Source organism: Salvelinus sp. IW2-2015, unplaced genomic scaffold (assembly GCF_002910315.2).
Source record: "Salvelinus sp. IW2-2015 unplaced genomic scaffold, ASM291031v2 Un_scaffold16475, whole genome shotgun sequence".
Lineage (NCBI taxonomy): Eukaryota > Metazoa > Chordata > Actinopteri > Salmoniformes > Salmonidae > Salvelinus > Salvelinus sp. IW2-2015.
Genome location: NW_019957604.1, coordinates 70,363 through 94,984, shown reverse-complemented (window position 1 = coordinate 94,984; position 24,622 = coordinate 70,363). Strand labels below are relative to the sequence as shown.

At 43.0% G+C, this 24,622-nt stretch overlaps 1 protein-coding gene and 1 long non-coding RNA gene across 2 annotated transcripts in view; both read right to left on the bottom strand.

The window, feature by feature from the left end:
- LOC112080760 (suppressor of cytokine signaling 5-like) overlaps positions 1-19,197 on the bottom strand; it is a 30,545-nt gene extending 11,348 nt beyond the window's left edge. Inside the window, exon 1 of the mRNA XM_024146665.2 lies at positions 18,781-19,197. The gene's annotated coding sequence lies outside the window, so the exon portion shown is untranslated. The remainder of the gene's footprint in view (positions 1-18,780) is intronic.
- On the bottom strand, positions 5,140-8,843 carry LOC139027471 (uncharacterized). The gene is made up of 3 exons (XR_011479560.1): positions 8,491-8,843; positions 7,181-8,310; positions 5,140-7,053 (listed from the first exon to the last, which is right to left on the bottom strand). It is a non-coding gene; the product is annotated as an uncharacterized lncRNA (long non-coding RNA).
- Positions 19,198-24,622: the final 5,425 nt, after the last annotated feature.

The following is a 24,622-nucleotide window of genomic DNA, read 5'->3' as shown; positions in this document are numbered from 1 at the left end:
TCCAATAAATCACTGACTACACATGGCATGTCTGCAACAAACTTGAAACATTGTATCAACTATTAACTTTGGTCAGAAGCTTGAGCTAGCGAACTTGCAACATTGTATAAAATATTCTGGTTCCTCAAGAGCTTCCCGCCCCAGTGAGCTCTGGACAGACACAGGCTATTTGTGCAAGGGATAAGAAGCAGTGCTTGACTTGGGCAGGAGCTCACTGGACCCGAGTACCGACACATCAAATTTTCTAGTGCTTGAGCTCCTGTTCCTCCTATAGAATACTAGCTCAAAAGCATTGTGGAGCTATTGCAACTAAATAAACAGTACCAGTACCTAAAATGAGCCCCGAAACCTATTTCAATCCAAGTCAAGTACTGGTAAGAAGTAATCAGGTAGGCCTATTTTATGACGTTTCCACTGGATCCGAGCATTACATTTTTTCCTTTCACATTGAGTGGTTATCGAAAGGGAGAGAGCTGGAAAGATTTTTTAAATACACTGAGGAACTATAGTCACTCAATTGATGTAAAAACAGACTTTGTTTGCTTACTGTTTGAGGTGAAGAAAACATTACTTTGAAAAGCTGCACAGCTCATTAGTGGTGTTGCGTTAAGCCAATCAGAAATACTATCAGATCCCCAAAGGGGCAAATTTATATGCCTTCATTTGCGCGCAGGCCAGGTAGTCTATAGACCTACTTCTAAGTGTAATCAGGTGTGCGGCCTTACTCAACATTGACAGGAGCACTCCAAACAAAACACAATGACTAAATTGAATTGACAGAACTAAATAGAATGAAATTAACCAAAACTTGTTTCTCACAAGTGTTGCATAGATTGTGTGCCATGCAAACAATGTCCAGTCCGACAATGAAAACAGTAAAATAAAATAAATAACATTGAATTCATTAACAGAAATTACCGTAACCAAAAAAACATAGATCAGAAATTAAAGGAATTAACAGTAAAATGTTCTACTGGTGATATAAACAGTGCCTTCGGAAAGTATTCAGACCCCTTGACCTTTTCCACGTTTTATTAGTCTTAATCTAAAACGGACTAAATAAAAACATTAACAGGCAATCTACACACAATACCCATAATGACAAAGTGAAAACCAAATTTCTTGAAATGTATATAAAAAAAAATTTTAAATTAAGTATTCAGACCCTTTTCTATGAGACTGGAAATGGAGTTCAGGTGCATTCTGTTTCCATTGATCATCTTTGAAAAGTTTCTACAACTTCATTGTAGTCCACCTGTGGTAAATTCAATTGATTGGACATGATTTGGAAAGGCACACACCTGTTTATATAAGGTTCTACAGTTGACAGTGCATGTCAGAGCAAAAACTAAGCCATGAGGTGGAAAGAATTGTCCGTAGAGCTCTGAGACAGGATTGTCTGGGTAAGGGTACCAAAACATTTCTGCAGCATTGAAGGTCCCCAAGAACAAAGTTGCTTCCATGCTTCAATCATTCTTAAATGGAATGGAACCACCAAGACCCTTCCTACAGCTGGCCGCCCGGCCAAACTGAGCAATCGAGGGAGAAAAGAACCCGATGGTCGCTCTGTCAGAGCTCCTCTGTGGAGATGGGATAACCTTCCAGAAGGACAACCATCTCTGCAGCACTCCACCAATCAGGCCTTTATGGTAGTGGCCAGACGGAAGCCACTCCTCAGTAAAATGCTCACGACAGCCCGCTTGGAGTTTACCAAAAGGTACATAAAGACTCCTCAGACAATGAGGAAACCAAGATTAAAACTCTTTGGCCTGAATGCCAAGCGTCACGTCTGGAGGAAACCTGGCAACATCCATAGGGTGAAGCATGGTGGTGGCAGCATCATGCTGTGGGGACGTTTTACAGCAGCAGGGACTGGGAAACTACTCAGGATCAAAGCAAAAATGAACGGAGCAAAGTACAGAGAGATCCTTAATGAAAAGTTGCTCCCGAGTGCTCAGGACCTCAGACTGGGTGAAGGTTCACCTACCAACAAGACAACAACCCTAAGCACACAGCCAAAACAACGCAGGAGTGACTTCGGGACAAGTCTCAATGTCCTTGAGTGGCCCAGCCAGAGCCCGAACTTGAACCCGATCAAACATCTCTGGAGAGACTTGAAAAGCCCTGTGCATCAACACTCCCCATCCAACCTGACAGAGCTTGAGAGGATCTGCAGAGAAGAATGGGTGAATCTCCCAAAATACAGGTGTGCCAAGCTTGTAGCTTCATAACCAAGAAGACTCGAGGCTGTAATCACTGTCAAAGGTGCTTCAACAAAGTACTGAGTAAAAGGTCTTAATACTTTCTTTTGGCAAACATTTTTAATACCTGTTTTTGCATTGTCATTATTGGGTATTGTGTGTAGATTGATAAGATTTTTTATTTATATATTTAAAAAAAATAAGAATAAGGCTGTAACCTAACAAAATGCGGAAAAAGTCAAGGGGTCTAGATACTTTCCGAAGGCACTGTATGTAATGGGGAATTGATATACACTAACAATCAAACGCACACAATAAAGTTATGAAACAATGTGCACAAACTGGCGGGAGAGAGAACATTCTGGAGAAAGAAGTGCATTTTGCATCTGGGCACTGCACGGTCATTCCGACGTCTGCATTGGCCATGCAGCATTTACGGAGATACGGCCTCTGCAGAAGTCAGGGCATTCATACTTCTTGCGCTTTGTGGAGCACAGTACAGAGCTGTTGTGAAGGAAGTTGTCAAGAAAGTGAGTTTGTGTTTATACAGGAAGTACCGTCCCGACGTGCCCTCACCAAACATGTCAATGCGGAGCTCTAGAGCCCTCCGTATTGTTACATTTGGGAGGCGCATGGCGATGCGGTACAGAGCTCGATTTGGCTTTTAGTCTTTGCTTCTGCAATGGATTAGTTCACTTAGATGGGCGCAAATATATACAGTATATATTTTTGCCACTGCACAACTAAAAAAAATCTCATGCTGATGAGTATTTCTGTCTATAATACAGCCCTTTTGTGGGGGAAAACTCATTCTGATTGGCTGGGCCTGGCTCCCCAGTGGGTGGGCCTATTCCATCCAAGGCCCACTCATAGAAGCACCCCTGCAGACATGTAATCCATAGATTAGGGCCTCGTGAATTGATTTCCATTGACTGATTTCCTTACATGAACTGTAACTCAGTAAAATCGTAGAAATTCTCACAAGTGGCGTTTATATTTTTGTACAGTATATATCTGACACCCGTTACCTCTCATTCACAGGTGTCCATCTCAATAAACCTGGGCGTACCTGGAACTAACACTACTCTCATTGTCCGAGAGTCAGAGCATGCATTCGGCTTCAAGGATAAGGATTCTAGGACACAAATACTCAGTTCTTTGTGTGCACTGTGAACCAGTAGTTTTAACCTTGATAAAAATAAAACCTAATTCTGGGACTTCTCAGCGTGCAGTAATTTAGATTAGATTGAACTACACCACAAGTAGAAGAAACTCTGTGGCACAGAGCTCTTCTGTAGTTTGTCAGCTTCAAATAGAATGCATTGAAACACCTTGAATTGAGAAGAAATGCCAACAGAGCTTTTTCAGCACACGGATAAACCTTTATTCTTGCGTCTGAAAGTAAAACGCAATACAAAATTGTTTGCTGAGAACAGACATGTAAACAAGTATATGTAATAAAATATACAGTGGGGAGAACAAGTATTTGATACACTGACAATTTTGCAGGTTTTCCTACTTACAAAGCATGTAGAGTTCTGTAATTTTTATCATAGGTACACTTCAACTGTGAGAGAAGGAATCTAAAACAAAAATCCGGAAAATCACATTGTATGATTTTTAAGTAATTAATTTGCATTTTATTGCATGACATAAGTATTTGATACATCAGAAAAGCAGAACTGAATATTTGGTACAGAAACCTTAGTTTGCAATTACAGAGATCATACGTTTCCTGTAGTTCTTGACCAGGTTTGCACACACTGCAGCAGGGATTTTGGCCCACTCCTCCATACAGACCTTCTCCAGATCCTTCAAGTTTCGGGGCTGTCGCTGGGCAATACGGACTTTCGGCTCCCTCCAAAGATTTTCTATTGGGTTCAGGTCTGGAGACTGGCTAGGCCACTCCAGGACCTTGAGATGCTTCTTACGGAGCCACTCCTTAGTTTGCCTGGCTGTGTGTTTCGGGTCGTTGTCATGCTGGAACCCGCACGACCCATCTTCAATGCTCTTACTGAGGGAAGGAGGTTGTTGGTCAAGATCTCGCGATACATGGCCCCATCCATCCTCCCTCAATACGGTGCAGTCGTCCTGTCCCCTTTGCAGAAAAGCATCCCCAAAGAATGATGTTTCCACCTCCATGCTTCACGGTTGGGATGGTGTTCTTGGGGTTGTACTCATCCTTCTATTCCTCCAAACACGGCGAGTGGAGTTTAGAGCAAAAAGCTCTATTTTTGTCTCATCAGACCCAATGACCTTCTCCCATTCCTCCTCTGATCATCCAGATGGTCATTGGCAACTTCAGACGTCACGTACGACTGACTGCGCTGGCTTGAGCAGGGGACCTTGCGTGCGCTGCAGGATTTTAATCCATGACGGCGTAGTGTGTTACTAATGGTTTTCTTTGAGACTGTGGTCCAGCTCTCTTCAGGTCATTGACCAGGTCCTGCCGTGTAGTTCTGGGCTGATCCCTCACATTCCTCATGATCATTGATGCCCCACGAGGTGAGATCTTGCATGGAGCCCAAGACCGAGGGTGATTGACCGTCATCTTGAACTTCTTCCATTTTCTAATAATTGTGCAAAAGTTGTTGCCTTCTCACCAAGCTGCTTGGCTATTGTCCTGTAGCCCATCCAGCCTTGTACAGGTCTACAATTTATCCCTGATGTCCTACACAGCTCTCTGGTCTTGCCATTGTGGAGAGGTTGGAGTCTGTTTGATTGAGTGTGTGGACAGGTGTCTTTTATACAGGTAACGAGTTCAAACAGGTGCAGTTAATACGGTAATGAGTGGAGAACAGGAGGGCTTCTTAAAGAAAAACTAACAGGTCTGTGAGAGCCGGAATTCTTACTGGTTGGTAGGTGATCAAATACTTATGTCATGCAATAAAATGCAAATTAATTACTTAAAAATCATACAATGTGATTTTCTGGATTTTTGTTTTAGATTCCGTCTCTCACAGTTGAAGTGTACCTATGATAAAAATGACAGACCTCTACATGCTTTGTAAGTAGGAAAACCTGCAAAATCGGCAGTGTATCAAATACTTGTTCTCCCCACTGTAAGTGTTACAAATATTTCTGACAAACAGTACAACAGTGTCTGAAAAAAAGGGTCAAATGTAAAGTGCCAAGAGTGTAGATACATATTTATAAGCGATGTAAATACACTACATGACCAAAAGCGTGTGGACACCTGCTCGTTGAAAATCAAATTCCAAAATCATGGGCATTAATATGGAGGTGGTCCCCCTTTGCTGCTATAACAGCCTCCACTTTTCTTGGAACGCTTTCCACTAGATGTTGGAACATTGCTGCGGGGACTTGCTTCCATTCAGCCACGAGCATTAGTGAGGTTGGGCGATTAGGCCTGGCTCGCAGTCGGCATTCCAATTCATCCCAAAGGTGTTCGATGGGGTTGAGGTCAGGGCTCTGTGCAGGCGTGTCAAGTTCTTCCACACCATTCTTGATAAACCATTTCTTTATGGACCTCGCTTTGTGCACGGGAGCATTGTCATGCTGAAACAGGAAAGGGCCTTCCCCAAACTGTTGCTACAAAGTTGGAATCACAGAATCATCTCGAATGTCATTGTGTGCTGTAGTGTTAAGAATTCCCTTCACTGGAACTAAGAGGCCTAGTCGGAACCATGAAAAACAACCCCAGACCATTATTCCTCCTCCACCAAACTTTATAGTTGGCACTACGCATTGGGGCAGGTAGCATTCTCCTGGCATTCGCCAAACCCAGATTTGTCTGTAGGACTGCCAGATGGTGAAGCGCGATTCATCACTCCAGACAACGCGTTTCAAGTTCTCCAGAGTCCAATGGCGCCAAGCTTTACACCACTCCAGCCAATGTGCATGGTGATCTTACTCTTGTGTGCATGCGGGGGCTCAGCCATGGAAACTCATTTAAATGAAGTTCCCGATGAACAGTTCTTGTGCCGACTGCTTCCAGAGGCAGTTTGGAATATGGTGGTGAGTGTTGCAACCGAGGACAGACAATTTTTACGCGCTCGGCGCTTCAGCGGTGCCGTTCTATGAGCTTGTGTGGCCTACCACTTTGCGGCTGAGCCGCTGCTGCTCCTAGACGTTTCCACTTCACAATAACAGCACATCGTTTATTTATTTAACTAGGCAAGTCAGGTAAGAACAAATTCTTATTCACAATGACGGCCTACACCGGCCAAACTAACAACGTTGGGCCAATTGTGTGCCGCTCTATGTGACTCCCAATCATGGCCGGTTGTGATACAGCCTGGAATCTAACCAAGGTCTGTAGTGACGCCTCTAGCACTGAGATGCAGTGCCTTAGACCGCTGCAAAACTTGGGAGCCCAGTTGACCGGTACAACTCTAGTAGAGTAGAAATTTGATGAACTGACTTGTTGGAAAGGTGACATCCTATGACAGTGCCAAGTTGAATGTAGCTGAACTCTTCATTAAGGAGATTCTACTGCCAATGTTTGTCCACGGAGGCTGTGTGCCTGATTTTATACACCTGTCAGCAATGGGTGTGACAAATAGCTGAATCTACTAATTTGCAGGGGTGTTCACATACAAAAGTATGTATGTATATATTGGAACAATAGTACAATTTTTTTTAAAGTGTCTTATGAACAGACATGTAAATAACAAAAGTGTCAATGGAATAAAATGAAACAGGGTCTAGTGTCTGACTCCGGAGATGTCTGAACAACAGAACAGGTTGTTAATTTCACTGTGTTCCCAGTCGTTCGGTCCATCTCCTCTTCTTGAAGTCATGCACGAACTTATGCAGCTGGTGATCAAATTCGTCCCGGAGTTTTGACAGGAGGAGTTCATCGATGAAATCGGCTATAGGTGCCAGCACCCTGTGGAGAGGATGAGAAGAGAAGGGAAATTAGGAGTGTCTGGAGAGTCGTGTGTGGTGCGGAGATGAGGAAAAAGAACAGAACAGAGGAAAGGGGATCAGAGTAAAGTCTGAAATGATTTATTTACCTCTGGGAGAAGCTGGTGGCTCGGTGCATGACGTTCTCCAAATCTTGAAATATGCCTTCAAACATTTGAGAGTGATGTGTCAAGGACTGCAGCTCTTTTCTCCCTTCTCACACTCCTGCTGCTCTGTGGCATCGATGAGGAGCAAGCCAGTGGAGGTCTTGGAGGTGGGCCCAGGACAGAGCTTTGCAGGTCCAGCATGGATATTGTTTCTAATTCTGCACTGCAACTCATTGCAGGAAATGGGTTAAGAGCCGATCACCAGTCAGTACTGGGGTCAGAGGCAGTGCTTGGGGCCGGTGAACATGCAGTGATGGGGCGCAGAGAACAAAACCAGGTGCTGTTTTCATTCAATGGTGTTTGTGTTGAAAATAAAGTAGAGGGCTATTTAGTACACATATCCAAAACATTAATGAACATCAAATATCATTAACCGAGACTACAATAGACTATATAATGTTGCAAACATTTGAGTAGAGAAAGCCTGGCCTAGCTACTCAACTAGCTGGACCTTGCTACCAAAGCTCATGAATTTCTTTATGACAAAATTTTGTTTGCTCAAAAGTAGTAAAGATCTTAAGTTAGGTTGGTTGGCTTGCTTGCTTTCCCTGCACGAGTATGCTGCAAGTAGCCTAAGCTAGCTGGTTAGCTATTGTTAGCAAAACATGGCTGCTCTTTTCAATGGCTACAATAGAAAATACAACATGCCCTATCCTTTGGTGAAGATGCCATGCTGCTTTCAGTCTTCCCATGCCGAAAAAGAAAGCAGTAAAATTTCTGGAGTTTCCACCGACATTTCTACTGCGGTCCTTGTTTATTTTCTTTGCCTTGACGAACTTGTCCTGAACCCTAACCCACTTTATCGAACAAGGGTTCGGGACAGACCCCAGCGTCAATCTCCCTCCATGAATTGGCATTTACATGCTGGTCTTTATATAATGTATGGCTAGAATTGTACTGGTGTAGGTACTTTTGTAGCTCCTCGGTCAATCGATGCTCAAAGTTGTCGTTCGCCATGTTGAATCCACACCGAGTTTCGGGTCGACAAGAAGCAGAAACTCACATCACTCCTACAGTTGACCAATCATCGACGAAGGGGCGTAGACTTCGGCTTCCAAACTTTGGCTAGAACTCTTAACAAAAAATATATAATAATTTAAGTGTACGCCCGAACCGCTGACAAAACCCTAAAGGATCTCCAAAACGTCACAAAATGTAAATATATCCACAAACTGTTTCGGGTGAGAAGCATGCGGCCGATGTAAATAGTGGGCAAATTTACTAAAAATAAAAAACAGAAATATCTTATTTACATAAGTATTTCCCAATGCACTGTATGGTCTGCTTTGATGAATGTTCTTGAAGTCCAAGATGAACTCCTTTCTCTCAGTTGTGGAGGGGGTCTTTGCCAGACATTAGGCCAGGGTCCGTGTTCTTGTTTGGACTGAAGAAAAAAAAAAGAACGGTTACATTTGGTAAATTAAGATTTCAGGTTGAGTTCAATAGCAGGCCTACAGTAGGTATCAAGCTTTGAAGCTAAGCACACTCTCGCTTGAAGATTTTCAAACAATGATAGTAAACAAAACAAAAAAAGTCAGTCACAAAAAGTCAAAATATGTCTTGTGACTTGCTTTTGTAATTCCTAAACTTGTCACTTGTTTTGACAGCCAGAGTGCTGTGGTGGAGATAGCTATGGAAATGTTAAGTTAGCTAGAAAGCCTAAATGACGTGATGGAGCTGATGTGACAAAGGTGGGAAGTGTGCAAGGATAATGTTAGCTAGGTAACTTGCCACTATGTAGATAGACAAAACCGTAATTGTCAAGAACAGATATTAGCTAGCTAGAGCAAACCTACTAGTTAGCTAAAGCATCAGAATGCTTACCTGTTCCACTAGCCCCTCTTCTTCTTGTGTCGGAGTGACCTCAGCTGCTCCACCGCTGTTTGATGCCATTTTTAGATACTTCTCTCCTCAGACAGCTGTCATTCACTCACCGTGCTGTATGCACCCTGCACCTCTCACACAGGGGAGGAGCTACACCTCTGGCTACACTTTTCAGTGATTCAAATATATCAATGAAAACAGAGGACAAAGTGTAGATTATACAACAAGTACATGTTATTTAACTTTGGCATCAGTTGGCAGCTTATTTTTAGATTTAGAATCGTATGCATTCTCTTTGAAATTCCACAGATTTTCAGCGGAATTCTGCAAGCGCAGATTCCGTGCGGGTCTGGTTAGAAGGCATTTTCAATTGCATTAACCTATCCATCACGATTGTCATGAGCCTCATGGAAGAAAAAGAAAAAAATCACTATCCCATAAAGTGTACAGTTAATATAAGGATTTAGGCCAATCCAATTCAAACAGCAAGGTCATTCACGTATACACTAGGTTCTGATAGGCACAGAAATTCCCCCACAATAATTTCAAACTAGGGGTGGCCTCGATTACTTCCATTATAACAGTCAACCAACCAAGGCAAGCTTCATCCCACTCACAGCAAGACTAACTATGAACATACTGTACTGTACGCGCATGGGTAGCTCGTGTGAGCTAATCTATGCAGAGTACTCTGCTTGCACGTATAGTTCAACTCCATACACAGAGACTGACTGGGAACAGTTTCCTGAATTAGGCTTTTCTTCACACACACACACAAGGTGGTGGTGAAATAAAGAACTCGAGTCTACTGGACAATGCAGTGTTCAGCAAACACACTTAATAGGAGAAAAGTGCATGAGAACTAGCATAAAGCTGTTTGCTATTTTCGTTTGTTCACACATTTCCCTCCCGATGGACTGGTTGGTAATATGAAGCAATATCAAACCATCTTAAAAGGGGGCCATGTTTTTCCATGTGGGTTGGCGGACTTCATCCTGACAAAGGCTAATCACGTCCACGAAAACAAACAAGGAAAAGTTTGTTTACAAGACAAGAAGCATTGGAGGATTTACTTTCCAAAACCAGCTTTAAAATTGTGCCCAAGAATAGCTAGACCATGTGTTGTTTTACACAGAAATAAATATTGTGATTGTGCAACTTTAACAGTGGTTATGTTGGGCCAGTGAGGAATCTGAATTTTGGCGAGTGCCCGCACGCAATGGCTGGCACATAGCCTACATTTGATTGAGAATTAAAGGCTACGTTGTTTCAGTGTTTCAGAATGATAAGGCGGTGGTGGGCACTAGGATATGGGATGTAGCATAGGCTAAATGCACTGCCACAACACTGTAATGAAAACCACAGTTTTCCAGGTCTAAGAGTAGTGAGGCCCACATCTGCTTACTGCTTCTACACAGGGTAGCCTATAAGATACTGTGGTTAGGCTGTCCATCCTGTGTCCACATTAGCATGGCTGCATTCTGATTAGGCATCAAAAAGACTTCAGTGAGCGTTCCAAACGCAGCACCCAAATAATAATGCAGATGTGAGACTGGTATAGAAAGATCACTAGCAGACAAGTAGTAGGCCTACAGTGCATTCGGAAAGTCTTCAGACCCCTCCACTTTGTTACAGCCTTATTCTAAAATGGATTAAATTATTCCTCTCGATCTACACACAATACCCAATGACAAAGCAAAAAAAAACAGGTTTTTAAAAGAAAAATAAATCAATAAGAAGAAGAAATATCACATTGACATAAGTATTCAGACCATTTATTTTTTATATATATTTTTTATTTTTTTATTTTTTATTATTTTTTTAATTTTTTAATTTATTTTTTATTTTTTAACATCCGGCGCCGGAAAGAGATGGCCGCCTCGCTTCGCGTTCCTTGGAAAATATGCAGTATTTTGCTTTTTTATGTGTTATTTCTTACATCGGTACCCCAGGTAATCTTAGGTTTCATTACATACAGTCGGGAGGAACTACTGAATATACGATTAACGTCAACTCATCATCGTTCACTACCAGGAATATGACTTCCCAAACGGATCCATGTTTTGCTTCCCACCCAATACAATGGATCTGATCCCAGCGGCGACCCTGTGCGACGCCGCAAAGGGCAAACGAGCGCGGTCTCGTGGTCAGGCTTCGGAGACGGGCACATCGCGCTCCACTCCCTAGCATATACCGCCAATGTCCAGTCTCTTGACAATAAGGTTATGAATCCGAGCACGGGTGCATTCCAGAAGAACATCAGGGATTGCAACGTGCTCTGCTTCACGGAAAACATGGCTAACTCAAAGAACGCTAACGGAGTCGGTGCAGCAGCTGGTTCTCTTCATGCATCGCGCCGACAGAAACAAACACTCTTCTGGTAAGAAGAGGGGCGGGGGGTATGCCTTATGATTAACGAGACGTGGTGTGATCATCATAACAACACACAGGAAACTCAAGTCATTCCTGTTCACCCGATCTAGAACTCCTCACAATCAAATGCGCACCGCATTATCTACCAAGGGAATTCTCTTCAATCATAATCACAGCCGTTATTCCCCCCAAGCAGACACATCGATGGCCCTGAACGAACTTTATCACTCTTTGTAAACTGGAAACCACAACCCTGAGGCTGCATTCATCGTAGCTGGGGATTTTAACAAGGCTAATCTTAAAAAACAAAACTCCCTAAAACTATCACAACATTCGATTGTGCTACCAGGGCTGGGAAAACCCTAGATCATTGTTATACTATTTCCCCGACGAAAAACAGCCCTCCCCGCCCCCCTTTCGGAAAAGCTGACCACGACTCCATTTTGTTATCCAGCCTAACAAACAGACTAACACACAGCACTCCCGCGCTCAGGTCTTTCAACGCTGTCCGACCAATCTGAATCCACGCTTCCAGACGTGCTTCGATCACGGTTCGGAATGTCAATATTCCGCACATGCAGTCCAACAACTTTGACGAATATGCGTGCATCGGTGAGCGAGTTCATTAGGAAGAGGCATTGACGATGTCGTACACCACAGCCACGACGATTAAAACATTCCCAAACCAGAAGCCGTGAAGAATGATCGGCGCTATCCGGGAATGACACGCGAACACTGCTCTTAACCAGGCAGGATGCCGGAAGCAGCTGAGCGAATGACACAAACAGAGTAAAAGCTATTCTTCCGCAAGCAATCAAACAGGCTAAGATCCCAGTACAAGACAAATCGAGTCGCAATTCAACAGCTCAGACACAAGAGTATGTGGCAGGGATCTACAGTCATCACGGATTACAACAAAAGAAACCAAAGCCCGTCGCGGACCAGGATGTCTTGCTCCCAGACAGGCTAAACAACTTTTTGCCCGCTTTGAGGACAATACAGTGCCACTGACACCGGCCCCTACCAAAACCTGCGGGCTCTCCTTCACTGCAACCGAGGTGAGTAAAACATTTAAGTGATAACCCTCGCAAGGCTGCAGGCCCAGACGGCATTCCCAGCCGCGTCCTCAGAGCATGCGCAGACCAGCTGGCTGTGTGTTTACGGACATATTCAATCAATCCTTATCCCAGTCTGCTGTTCCCACATGCTTCAAGAGGGCCACCATTGTTCCTGTTCCCAAGAAAGCTAAAGTAACTGAGCTAACGACTACCGCCCCGTAGCACTCACTTCCGTCATTCATGAATGCTTTGAGAGACTAGTCAAGGACCATATCACCTCCACCCTACCGGACACCCTACCCACTCCAATTTGCTTACCGACCCAATAGGTCCACAGACGACGCAATCGCAACCACACTGCACACTGCCCTAACCCATCTGGACAAAGGGAATACCCATGTGAGAATGCTGTTCATCGATTACAGCTCAGCATTTAACACCAAATACCCTCCAAACTCGTCATCAAGCTCGAGACCCTGGGTCTCGACCCCGCCCTGTGCAATGGGTCCTGGACTTCCTGACGGGCCGCCCCCAGGTGGTGAGGGTAGGTAACAACATCTCCACCCCGCTGATCCTCAACACTGGGCCCCACAAGGGTGCGTTCTGAGCCCTCTCCTGTACTCCCTGTTCACCCACGACTGCGTGCCATGCACGCCTCCAACTCAATCATCAAGTTTGCGGATGACACTACAGTGGTAGGCTTGATTACCAACAACGACGAGACGGCCTACAGGGAGGAGGTGAGGGCCCTCGGAGTGTGGTGTCAGGAAAATAACCTCACACTCAACGTCACAAAAACAAAGGAGATGATTGTGGACTTCAGGAAACAGCAGAGGGACACCCCCTATCCACATCGACGGGTCAGTAGTGGAGAAGGTGGAAAGTTTTAAGTTCCTCGGTGTACACATCACGGACAAACTGAATTGGTCCACCCAACAGACAGCGTTGTGAAGAAGGCGCAGCAGCGCTCTTCAACCTCAGGAGGCTGAAGAAATTCGGCTTGTCACCAAAAGCACTCACAAACTTCACAGATGCACAATCGAGAGCATCCTGTCGGGCTGTATCACCGCCTGGTACGCAACTGCTCCGCCCACAACCGTAAGGCTCTCCAGAGGGTAGTGAGGTCTGCAGAACGCACCACCGGGCAAACTACCTGCCCTCCAGGACACCTACACACCCGATGTCACAGGAAGGCCATAAAGATCATCAAGGACAACAACCACCCAAGCCACTGCCTGTTCACCCCGCTATCATCCAGAGCACGAGTCAGTACAGGTGCATCAAAGCAGGGACCGAGAGACTGAAAAACAGTCTTCTCTCAAGCCATCAGACTTAAACAGCCACCACTAACATTTAGCGGCAGCTGCCAACATACTGACTCAACTCCAGCCACTAAAAATGGAATTGATGGAAATTATGTAAAAATGTACCACTAGCCACTTTAAACAATGCCACTTAATATAATGTTTACATACCCTACATTACCCATCTCATATGTATAACTGTACTCTATATCATCTACTGCATCTTGCCATCTTATGTAATACATGTACCACTAGCCACTTTAAACTATGCCACTTTATGTTACATACCCTACAGTACTCATCTCATATGTATATACCGTACTCTATACCATCTACTGCATCTTGCCATGCCGTTCTGTACCACCACTCATTCATATATCTTTTATGTACATCTTTATCCCTTATCACTTGTGTGTTGTATTAGGTAGTAGTTTGGAATTGTTAGGTTAGATACTTTTGTATTACTGCATTGTCGGAACTAGAAGCACAAGCATTTCGCTACACTCGCATTAACATCTGCTAACCATGTGTATGTGACTAATAAAATTTGATTTGATTTGATTTGATTTACTCAGTACTTTGCTGAAGCACCTTTGGCAGCGATTACAGCTTCGAGTCGTCTTGGGTATGACGATACAAACTTGGCACACCTGTGTTTGGAGAGATTCACCCATTCTTCTCTGCAGATCCTCACAAGCTCTGTCAGGTTGGATGGGGAGCGTCGGTGCACAACTATTGTCAAGTCTCTCCAGAGATGTTCAATCAGGTTCAAAGTCCTGCCTCTGGCTGGGCCACTCAAGGACATTGAGACTTGTCCCGAAGCCATTACTGTGTTGTCTTGGCTGTGTGCTTATGGTCGTTCTCCTGTTGGAAGGTGAACCTTCTCCCCAATCTGAGGTCCTGAGCAGGTTTTCATCAAGGATCTCTGTACTTTGCTCCATCCATTTGTCCCCTCGATCCTGACTAGTCTCCCAGTCCCTGCCGCTGAAAAACATCCCCACAGCATGATGCTGCAACCAACATGCTTCACCGTAGGGATGGCACCAGGTTCTCTCCAGAAGTGATGCTTGGCATTCAGGCCAAAGAGTTCAATCTTGGTTTCATCAGAGCAGAGAATCTTGCTTGATCACGGTCTGAGAATCTTTAGCTGCCTTTTGGCAAACTCCAAGCAGGCTGTCATGTGCCTTTTACTGAGGTGTGGCTTCCGTCTGGCCACTCTACCATAAAGATCTGATTGGAGGAGTGCTGCAGAGATGGTTGTCCTTCTGGAAGGTTCTGCCATCTCCAGAGGAACTCTGGAGTTCTGTCAGAGTGACCACCCTGACCAAGGCCCTTCTCCCCTGATTGCTCAGTTTGGCCGGGCGGCCAGCTCTAGGAAGAAACTTCGTGGATCCAAATGTTTTCCATTTAAGAATGATGGAGGCCACTGTGTTCTTGGACATTCAATGCAGCAGGAATGTTTTGGTACCCTTCCCAACTCTGTGCCTCGACACAATCCTGTCTCGGAGCTCTACGGACAATTCGACCTCAAGGCTTGGTTATGCGCTGACATGCACTGTCAACTGTGGGACCTTACATAGAAAGGTGTGCCTTTCCAAATCATGTCCAATCAATTGAATTTACCACAGGTGGACTCCAATCAAGTTGTAGAAGAATGATCAATGGAAGCAGGATGCACCTGATGTCAATTAAGTCTCATTGCAAAGGATGTAAATAAGTAAAATAATTCAATTTTTTAAATACATTTGCAAAAAATTCTAAAAACCGGTTTTCACTGTCATTATGGGGTATTGTGTGTAGATTGATGAGGGGGAAAAGTTATTGAATCCATTTTAGAATATGGCTGTAACGTAACAAAATGTGGAAAAAGTCAAGGTGTCTGAATACTTTTGAATGCACTGTAAATGCAAACCTCTCTGTGCAGCATACCTGTGCAGCATCTCAGTGTATTCAATGCAAAGCTAAGATGTAGGCCTAGCCTATGAAAGGGAGAGGGGGTTGCAGAGATCAACCTATTGAGGCGACGACAAACTGACAACACAACAAACACCCTCTTAACACAACTAAAACGGCAGCAATCTGAAATTCCTGCTTTGCCAAATGACACTGAGCAACCCAATTTCACATAATACACACCAACAGCCCATATAAGACCATTATGGATGGATCGTGTTACTTCAGATATAAACTCAGCAAAAAAAGGTCCCTTTTTCAGGACCCTGTCTTTCAAAAGATAATTTGTAAAAATCCAAATAACTTCGCGGATCTTCATTGTAAAGGGTTTAAACACTGTTTCCCATGCTTGTTCAATGAACCATAAACAATTAATGAACATGCACCTGTGGAACGGTCGTTAAGACACTGAAAGCTTACATACGGTAGGCAATTAAGGTCACAGTCATTAAAACTTAGGACACTAAAGAGGCCTTTCTACTGACTCTGAAAAACACCAAAAGAAATATGTTCATGGTCCCTGCTCATCTGTGTGAACATGACTTAGGCATGCTGCAAGGAGGCATGAGGACTGCAGATGTGGCCGGGGCAATAAATTGCTATGTTTGTACTGTGAGACGCCTAAGACAGCGCTACAGGGAGACAGGACGGACAGCTGATTGTCCTCGCAGTGGCAGACCACATGTAACAGCACCTGCACAGGATCGGTACATCCGAACATCACACCTGCAGGACAGGTACAGGATGGCAACAACAACTGCCCGAGTTACACCAGGAATGCACAATCCCTCCATCAGTGCTCAGACTGTCCGCAATAGGCTGAGAGAGGCTGGACTGAGGACTTGTAGGCCTGTTGTAAGGCAGGTCCTCACCAGACAAATCCCCGGCAACAACGTCACCTATGTGCACAAACTCACCATCGCTGGACCAGACAGGACTGGCAAAAAGTGCTCTTCACTGACGAGTCGCGATTGTGTCTCACCAGAGGTGATGGTCAGATTCGCGTTTATCGTCAAAGCAATGAGCGTTACACCAAGGCCTGTACTCTGGAGCGGGATCGATTTGGAGGTGGAAGGTCCGTCATGGTCTGGGGCAGTGTGTCACAGCATCATCGGACTGAGCTTGTTGTCATTGCAGGCAATCTCAATGCTGTGCGTTACAGGGAAGACATCCTCCTCCCTCATGTGGTACCCTTCCTGCAAGCTCATCATGACATGACCCTCCAGCATGACAATTCCACCAGCCATACTGCTCGTTCTGTGCGTGATTTCCTGCAAGACAGGAATGTCCGTGTTCTGCCATGGCCAGCAAAGAGCCCGGATCTCAATCCCATTGAGCACATCTGGGACCTGTTAGATCGGAGGGTGAGGGCTAGGGCCATTCCCCCCAGAAATGTCCGGGAACTTGCAAGTGCCTTGGAGGAAGAGTGGGGTAACATCTCACAGCAAGAACTGGCAAATCTGGTGCAGTCCATGAGGAGGAGATGCACTGCAGTACTTAATGCAGCTGGTGGCCACACCAGATACTGACTGTTACTTTTGACCACAAACAAGCTCAAGGAAAACAATCTTCCGACTCAGTTGTAAATGAGAACTTGTTCTCAACTAGCCTACCTGGTTAAATAAAGGTGAAATAAATAAATAAAAAAGGCAGCTAAAAAGTTAAAGAAAGCAAAACACACACTGACTATGGTTTACAGATCACTGATCGAGAGTGTTCTCACTTCTGAACGAGTGTTCTCAGTCAGGAAGAGGCGTAAACTGGCACAAGTCGTCAATCAGGTCAGTACAACAGTCGTCAGGAAACAGCCACAATTCCAATAAGTGTACACACAGAACATCGCCAGGAAAGAACTCCAGGTGCTCAACAACACCACCCACCTACTGCAGGCATCCTTCGCAATGCTGCTGTCAGGTCAGAGACTAAAAGGCAAGGAAGAATGGACTAATAAAATATTTTAGCCCCTCTGCAGTGACAATCCTAAATAAGACTGATTAACTGACATGTAAATGTTTAATGTCCGTTCTATCGTTTTACTGTAGGCCAGAGAGGCAAATACATTCCCATTCTGTGCAAACGTAATGAACAATAAAGTTGACTTATCTTAAATAATATGCCAGTATAGCCTTGGGATAGGCTAGCCCTACAATAAATCACGTTTAAGGTTGCTAATTGACAATGGTGGAAGGCATACCTGGGACACATAAGGAAACAATTAGCAAGGCTGGTATTCTTGGATTGACTCCATTCATTGTTTTTATATAAGGACGAAGTGAAATATTTCATAATAGCATTAGAGTATGGTGCATGCACAGAACGAAATCAGCTATAACGTAACTATAATTTGGAACATTCATTGCATTGGTGAGGTAACGTAGCTAGCTAGGCTATAACCTAGCTAACTAACTACCAACATTACTGATGAATATTTTCAAGACAATATTCATTAGTTACATTGTGAGATTAGTATTGGACATGCTAATATTTAGGCAGCCAAACGAATATTTTAGCATTGCATGCGAGAGAGAGCCATTTAAAAGGGTGTAGTAGTGCCAAATCAAGGCCTATTCTCGGTCAGAGCACTGGCTAGCTAGCTAACTAAACTAGCTAGTTACTGTAGCTAGCCAACTACTACCACCACTGGACATTGACAATAGTTATCATTACATCATGACCTGTAAGGAGCTGTCTAATACGAATTGGTGTTAGACAGGTGGGAGTTGTGATAATATACCTTGCTAGGTCAATGGTAACGTTACTATACAAAAATAAACTTCACCGACAGATGCCCCCCAAAAGCGCTGTATTTCCCAAATAACGGTGGCTAGCTATCTAGCTGGCATGATGCTAACATGAACTTCAACATCGAGTTGGTCTGCTTGCTAGCTAGCTAGCTAGCTAGCATGAACAAATCTGACACGAAATTACAGACAGACGTATCTAGACAATACTGTTATCTTGCGATAGAAACTAGCTAAATAGCTAACATGTATTCTGTAATTAGTCGTGGTTATAAGTATTCTCAACTTACCCTTTTGTCTTTTTTAACCAGCACTCAGTAGCTCTCTTTGTCTGCAAAAAAAATGGCTATAAGTCAGGCACATATCCCCCTTGAGCTCCACGGTGTCGATGAAACACAAAAATGTATGCGGCCGGTTTTCAATTTCATTCCGAATGGTCTCTCTAATCAAATATCTAAGACAATGTACATGTTAAAAATTATAAAATGTCTCTTGGCCGACACTTCTTTTCGGCCGTGGTATTCATTCCTGTTAAAGCCGAGCAAAGGAGAGGCGTTCAGTAGATTGCAGACGGGTAGAGAATGGCAACATGGAACTCCAATGAGTAAAGCAGAACGGCGAACTTCAGATAGTGGATACGGATAGGGAAAGTCCATGCCAGTGGCCCAGCATGACAGACACTACATATCGCCAATGACAGCAGAGTAGACGATCAAGTGGCCTGGCAACTACTTGGAAACGTGGAGACTGAAAAGGCTGCTGTGGGCCCTGGGTGCCTCGGTTGATTCGTGTCAATTAGCTCGATTTTGTATAATAATTTAAATGGAAAAAACTAGTTTAAGTGTTGTTTTGTGTATCTGTTCATAAACCATGTGTCATGGAATCGCTACATCGAAATTCTCTTCCCAACTATTTTGCAATCAACTTAAACCATTATTCATTGTTGACACGTTTAAATTGTTCTGATGAGTAGATTTCAGTGGTCATTTCGTTTTATGATTTGAACCCACCTTAACATGCATAATGCTCATTCCAGTAAACTGTAAGCATCTGTCATAATGAGTGGTGCACATTACTTTGATGATGGTGGGAATTTGTGGTTCCATTATTGAACGTCAATTTGTTTGACGGTTTTCATACCAATTCATCATGATGAATTAGACGTCATAGCACAACAAACTGCTTAATACTGTTTCAGAAATTGAAGTATAACTTCCAAAAACATAATAACTCTATATCAGCACAACACAGATAAATCAAGTGTTTTTACTCAAACATGGATGTGTCTGACTACTACTTTGTTATTTTAAGTAAAGATGTAAAACATAATGAAATCAAGTAAGTACAACTTATTTCAGAAATGTTAGATTGACTTAAAAATATGAAATAATCATAACTTGTAAAAGCTCAACAACTTTAGATTAGCAGAACACAGATAAATACAGTTAAATTTACTCAATAACCCAATACTTGTTTACAGTACTCAAAAACATTAAGTGATAAGAACATCTAATTGACATCTGAGTGAGTACCACTTACAGTGCCTTTGGAAAGCATTCAGACCCCTTGACTTTACAGCCTTATTTAAAATGGATTAAATACCAAAAAATCCTCAGGAATCTACACACAATATCCCATAATAATGACAAATCGAAAACAGGTTTGTAGAAATGTTCGAAAATGTATTACAAATAAAAAACTGAAATACCTTATTTACGTAAGTATTCAGACCCTTTGCTATGAGACTCGAAATTGAGCTCAGGTGCATCCTGTTTCCATTGATTATCCTTAAGGTGTTTCTACAACGTGATTGGAGTCCACCTGTGGTAAATTCAACTGATTGGACATGAGTTGGAAAGGCACACTTGTCTATATAAGGTCCCACAGTTGACAGTGCATATCAGAGCAAAAAACCCAAAATCTGGTTGAAGGAATTGACCGTAGAGCTTCGAGAGAGGATTGTATCACGGTCACAGATCTGATGAAGGGTACCAAAAAATGTCTGCAGCATTGAAGGTCCCGAAGAACACAGTGGCCTCCATCATTCTTAAATGGAAGAAGTTTGGAACTACCAAGACTCTTCCTAGAGCTGGCCGCCCAGCCAAACTGAACAACCGGGGGACATGGGCCTTGGTCAGCGAGGTGACCAAGAACCCGATGGTCACTCTGACAGAGCTCTAGAGTTCCTAACCTTCCAGAAGGACAACCATCTCTGCAACACTCCACCAATCAGATCTTTATGGTTGAGTGACAGTAAAAGGCACATGACAGCCCGCTTGGATATTGCCAAAAGGCACCTAAAGACTCTCAGACCATGAGAAACAAGATTCTCTGGTCTGATGAAACCAAGATTGAACTCTTTGGCCTGAATGCCAAGCGTCACGTCTGGAGGAAACCTGGCACCATCCCTACAGTATAGCATGGTGGTGGCAGCATCATGCTGTCGGGATGTTTTTCATCGGCGGGGACAGAGAGACTAGTCAGGATCGAGGAAAAGATGAATGGAGCAAAGTATAGAGAGATCCTTGATGAAAACCTGCTCCAGAGCGCTCAGGACCTCAGACTGGGGCAAAAGTTCACCTTCCAACAGGACAACGACCCAAAGCACATAGCCAAGACAAGCAGGAGTGGCCTCGGGACAAGTCTCAATGTCCTTGAGTGGCCCAGCCAGAGCCAGTACTTGAACCCAATCTCTGGAGAGACCTGAAAATAGCTGTGTATCAACGCTCCCCATCCAACCTGGCAGAGCTTGAGAGGATCTGCAAAGAAGAATGGGAGTAAGTCCCCAAATACAGGCGTGCCAACCTTGTAGCGTCATACCCAAGAAGACTTGAGGCTGTAATCGCTGCCAAAGGTGCTTCAACAAAGTACTGAGTAAAGGGTCTGAATACTTATGTAAATGTGATATTTCTGTTTTATTTTTTCTAAATTAGCAAAAATGTCTAAAAACCTGTTTTTGCTTAGTCATTATGGGGTATTGTGTGTAGATTGATGAGGATCAATTTTAGAATAAAGATGTAACGTAACAAAATGTGAAAAAAGTAAAGGGTCTGAAAAGTTCCCGAAGACACTGTATATAATTTGAGTAACCACTACTCAATTGATGTTTGAGATGTTTGAGTAACCACTACTCAATTGCTTTAATGAGTAAGGCTAGAGACGAGCAACTTTGATGGGGATCGGGGCCACAGATTTAGAGTTCATTTTGCAATTCTACACATTTTGCAATCGGATACTGAGAAAATGTTTTATTTTTACTGCAAGTTTTCTGCAATCTACACATTTTGCCATGGGACGGAGAAAAGAGTTTGCAATTGTATAGCTAATTTCATGCAATTCTAATCATTTTGCTATGGGTTGGAGAGGAAAAGTTGCTGTTTTACAGCTAATTTCCTGCAATTCTACATGTTTTGCCAAAGGGTGGAGACAAATGTTTGCAGTTTTTAATATGATATCTGAGTGAGACTGACTAACAAAATCAATCAAAGAGTTACCGGCAGGTAATTCGACCATGAAAACAAGTTTAGATAGCTGTCCGCTAAAATAATTTAGCAATCTAAAAATGGTTTGTTGATATGGGCTAATTGACTGACTATCAGTGACTGACTTAACAGGAGAAACTGCTGATGCACAACCAAATTTCGAAATTGCACCTTGTGTGTTCTACTATTCTAACTCGCAACAGTAAATTGAGACCCTCAACCAACTGCGTTCCTACAAAAAATGTATCTGAGGGCATTGCGGTCCGCGGCCTGCTAGTTGCCCTACCCCTAGTTAGGCAATTACTTTTTACAGTGTATCAGTAAAATCATTATAACTAATTGGTAGGTATACCATTATTTGTTACTTCTGTGAACTTTCACTATCCTCCCTCATGAGGGAGAGAAATTATAAAATATCTTGATATGTAGGTTTTTGCTAACGGAATTACAAGGCACAAGGCAATATTTATTAAACTTACAGAAGGTAATCAATTTCTCCAAAACTAAATATTAAAAGTGTTTTTATTAGTTGGCAGGTGATACCTTTTAAGACTTTTTCTGGAAGATGTTTTCTAAGACCCCTTTCCCATCTGCATATCCAGAAATCAAAACCTTTAATTATGCCTAATTTTAAATATGGAAAATGGTTGAAAAATGTATCTATGCCTAATTTATGCCTAATTTAATTTCCCCAAAATATAGACTCTTGCTTTCACTTGACACCCAACTTCATATGCTCCTATGAACTTCACATCTTGGTGCTCGTTATTCACAATTCATTCATGATTATCCGTAATCGTGGTAGCATCCAGATTAATGTAGAAGTGTTCAGAAACATATTCTATTCTTATTTACAATAAACAGACTCCAAAATGACACAATACATTATTTACCATTCATTTCTATTGGGCACAACATAATCCAAAACAAAACCAAAACGAAGTGCAAATATATCCAACAAGTTTGTAGTCTTAAGCTTGATGTAGTCATTGCATACTATATATGGGCCAAATAGTATACTATATATGGCCAAATACTTTTGACACAATGTAATACATTACAAGTGAATTTGTTCACATACTTATGACACCTTCAAATGTGTCATAAGATACATAATGTGCATTCATTTCTAAATGATAAAACATAACAATACCCTCAAATAAAAGGTGACATTCTCTACTGTCACCTCATATAAAACATTTTATTTCAAATCCGCATTGCTGAAGTATTGAGCCAAATTAAAAGCTTTAGCTTCACTGTCCAAATAAATACGTAGGGGAGTGTATGTGAAATGGCACGATTCTGTGTTTTGTAGTCAAAAAGATAGAGGACGATAAGTGTATCCAATGACATCATCTGGTATGTATCATGTGATTTTAACCAATTATGAGTAGACATGTCTGCTCATAAATGGTTAAAATCACATTATACACACGATACACACGAGATGATACAAACATGAGACATGTGGGTCGTTCCACGAATAGTGCCTCTATCTTTTATATATTTATTCGTAACCACCATTATACATTTTGGCATAAGCTTCTAGATGATTTGTGAAGCATTTATACTATATAAAGCCTTTATAAGTTGTAGTTCGTTTAAAGTGGGACCACATTATTTCCCTTTGCCACTGGATGGCAGGCACACCAAGTACATGTGAGTCAGCTTTGGAACCCACTTATGCAAAAAGTGTTGTGCATGTGAAGATAAGTTGTGTATGTGAACATTTGTTGTACATCAGGCTAGCATGTGACATCAACGATCCTCCTGCAAGTCATTCATATAGTCAATCAATCAATCAATTTTATTTTATATAGCCCTTCGTACATCAGCTAATATCTCGAAGTGCTGTACAGACACCCAGCCTAAAACCCCAAACAGCTAGTAATGCAGGTGTAGAAGCACGGTGGCTAGGAAAAACTCCCTAGAAAGGCCAAAACCTAGGAAGAAACCTAGAGAGGAACCAGGCTATTGAGGGGTGGCCAGTCCTCTTCTGGCTGTGCCGGGTGGAGATTATAACAGAACTATGCCAAGTGTTCAAAAATGTTCATAAGTGACAAGCATGGTCAAATAATAATCATGAATAATTTTCAGTTGGCTTTTCATAGCCGATCATCAAGAGTTGAAAAACAACAGGTCTGGGACAGGTGCGGTTCCATAACCGCAGGCAGAACAGCTGAAACTGGAATAGCAGCAAGGCCAGGCGGACTGGGACAGCAAGGAGTCACCACGGGCGGGGCAGTCCCGACGCATGGTCCTAGGGCCCAGGTCTCCGAGAGAAAGAAAGAGAGAAGGAGAAAATTAGAGAGAGCCAAGATTTTCAAAATTTCCATAAATGACAAGCATGGTCAAATAATAATCAGAATAAATCTCAGTTGGCTTTTCATAGCCGATCATTAAGAGTTGAAAACAGCAGGCTGGGACAGTAGGGGTTCCATAACCGCAGGCAGAACAGTTGAAACTGGAATAGCAGCAAGGCCAGGCGGACTGGGGACAGCAAGGAGTCACCACGGCCGGTAGTCCCGACGTATGGTCCTAGGGCTCAGGTCCTCCGAGAGAAAGAAAGAGAGAAGGAGAAATTAGAGAGAGCCAAGATTTTCAAAATGTTCATAAATGACAAGCATGTCAAATAATAATCAGGAATAAA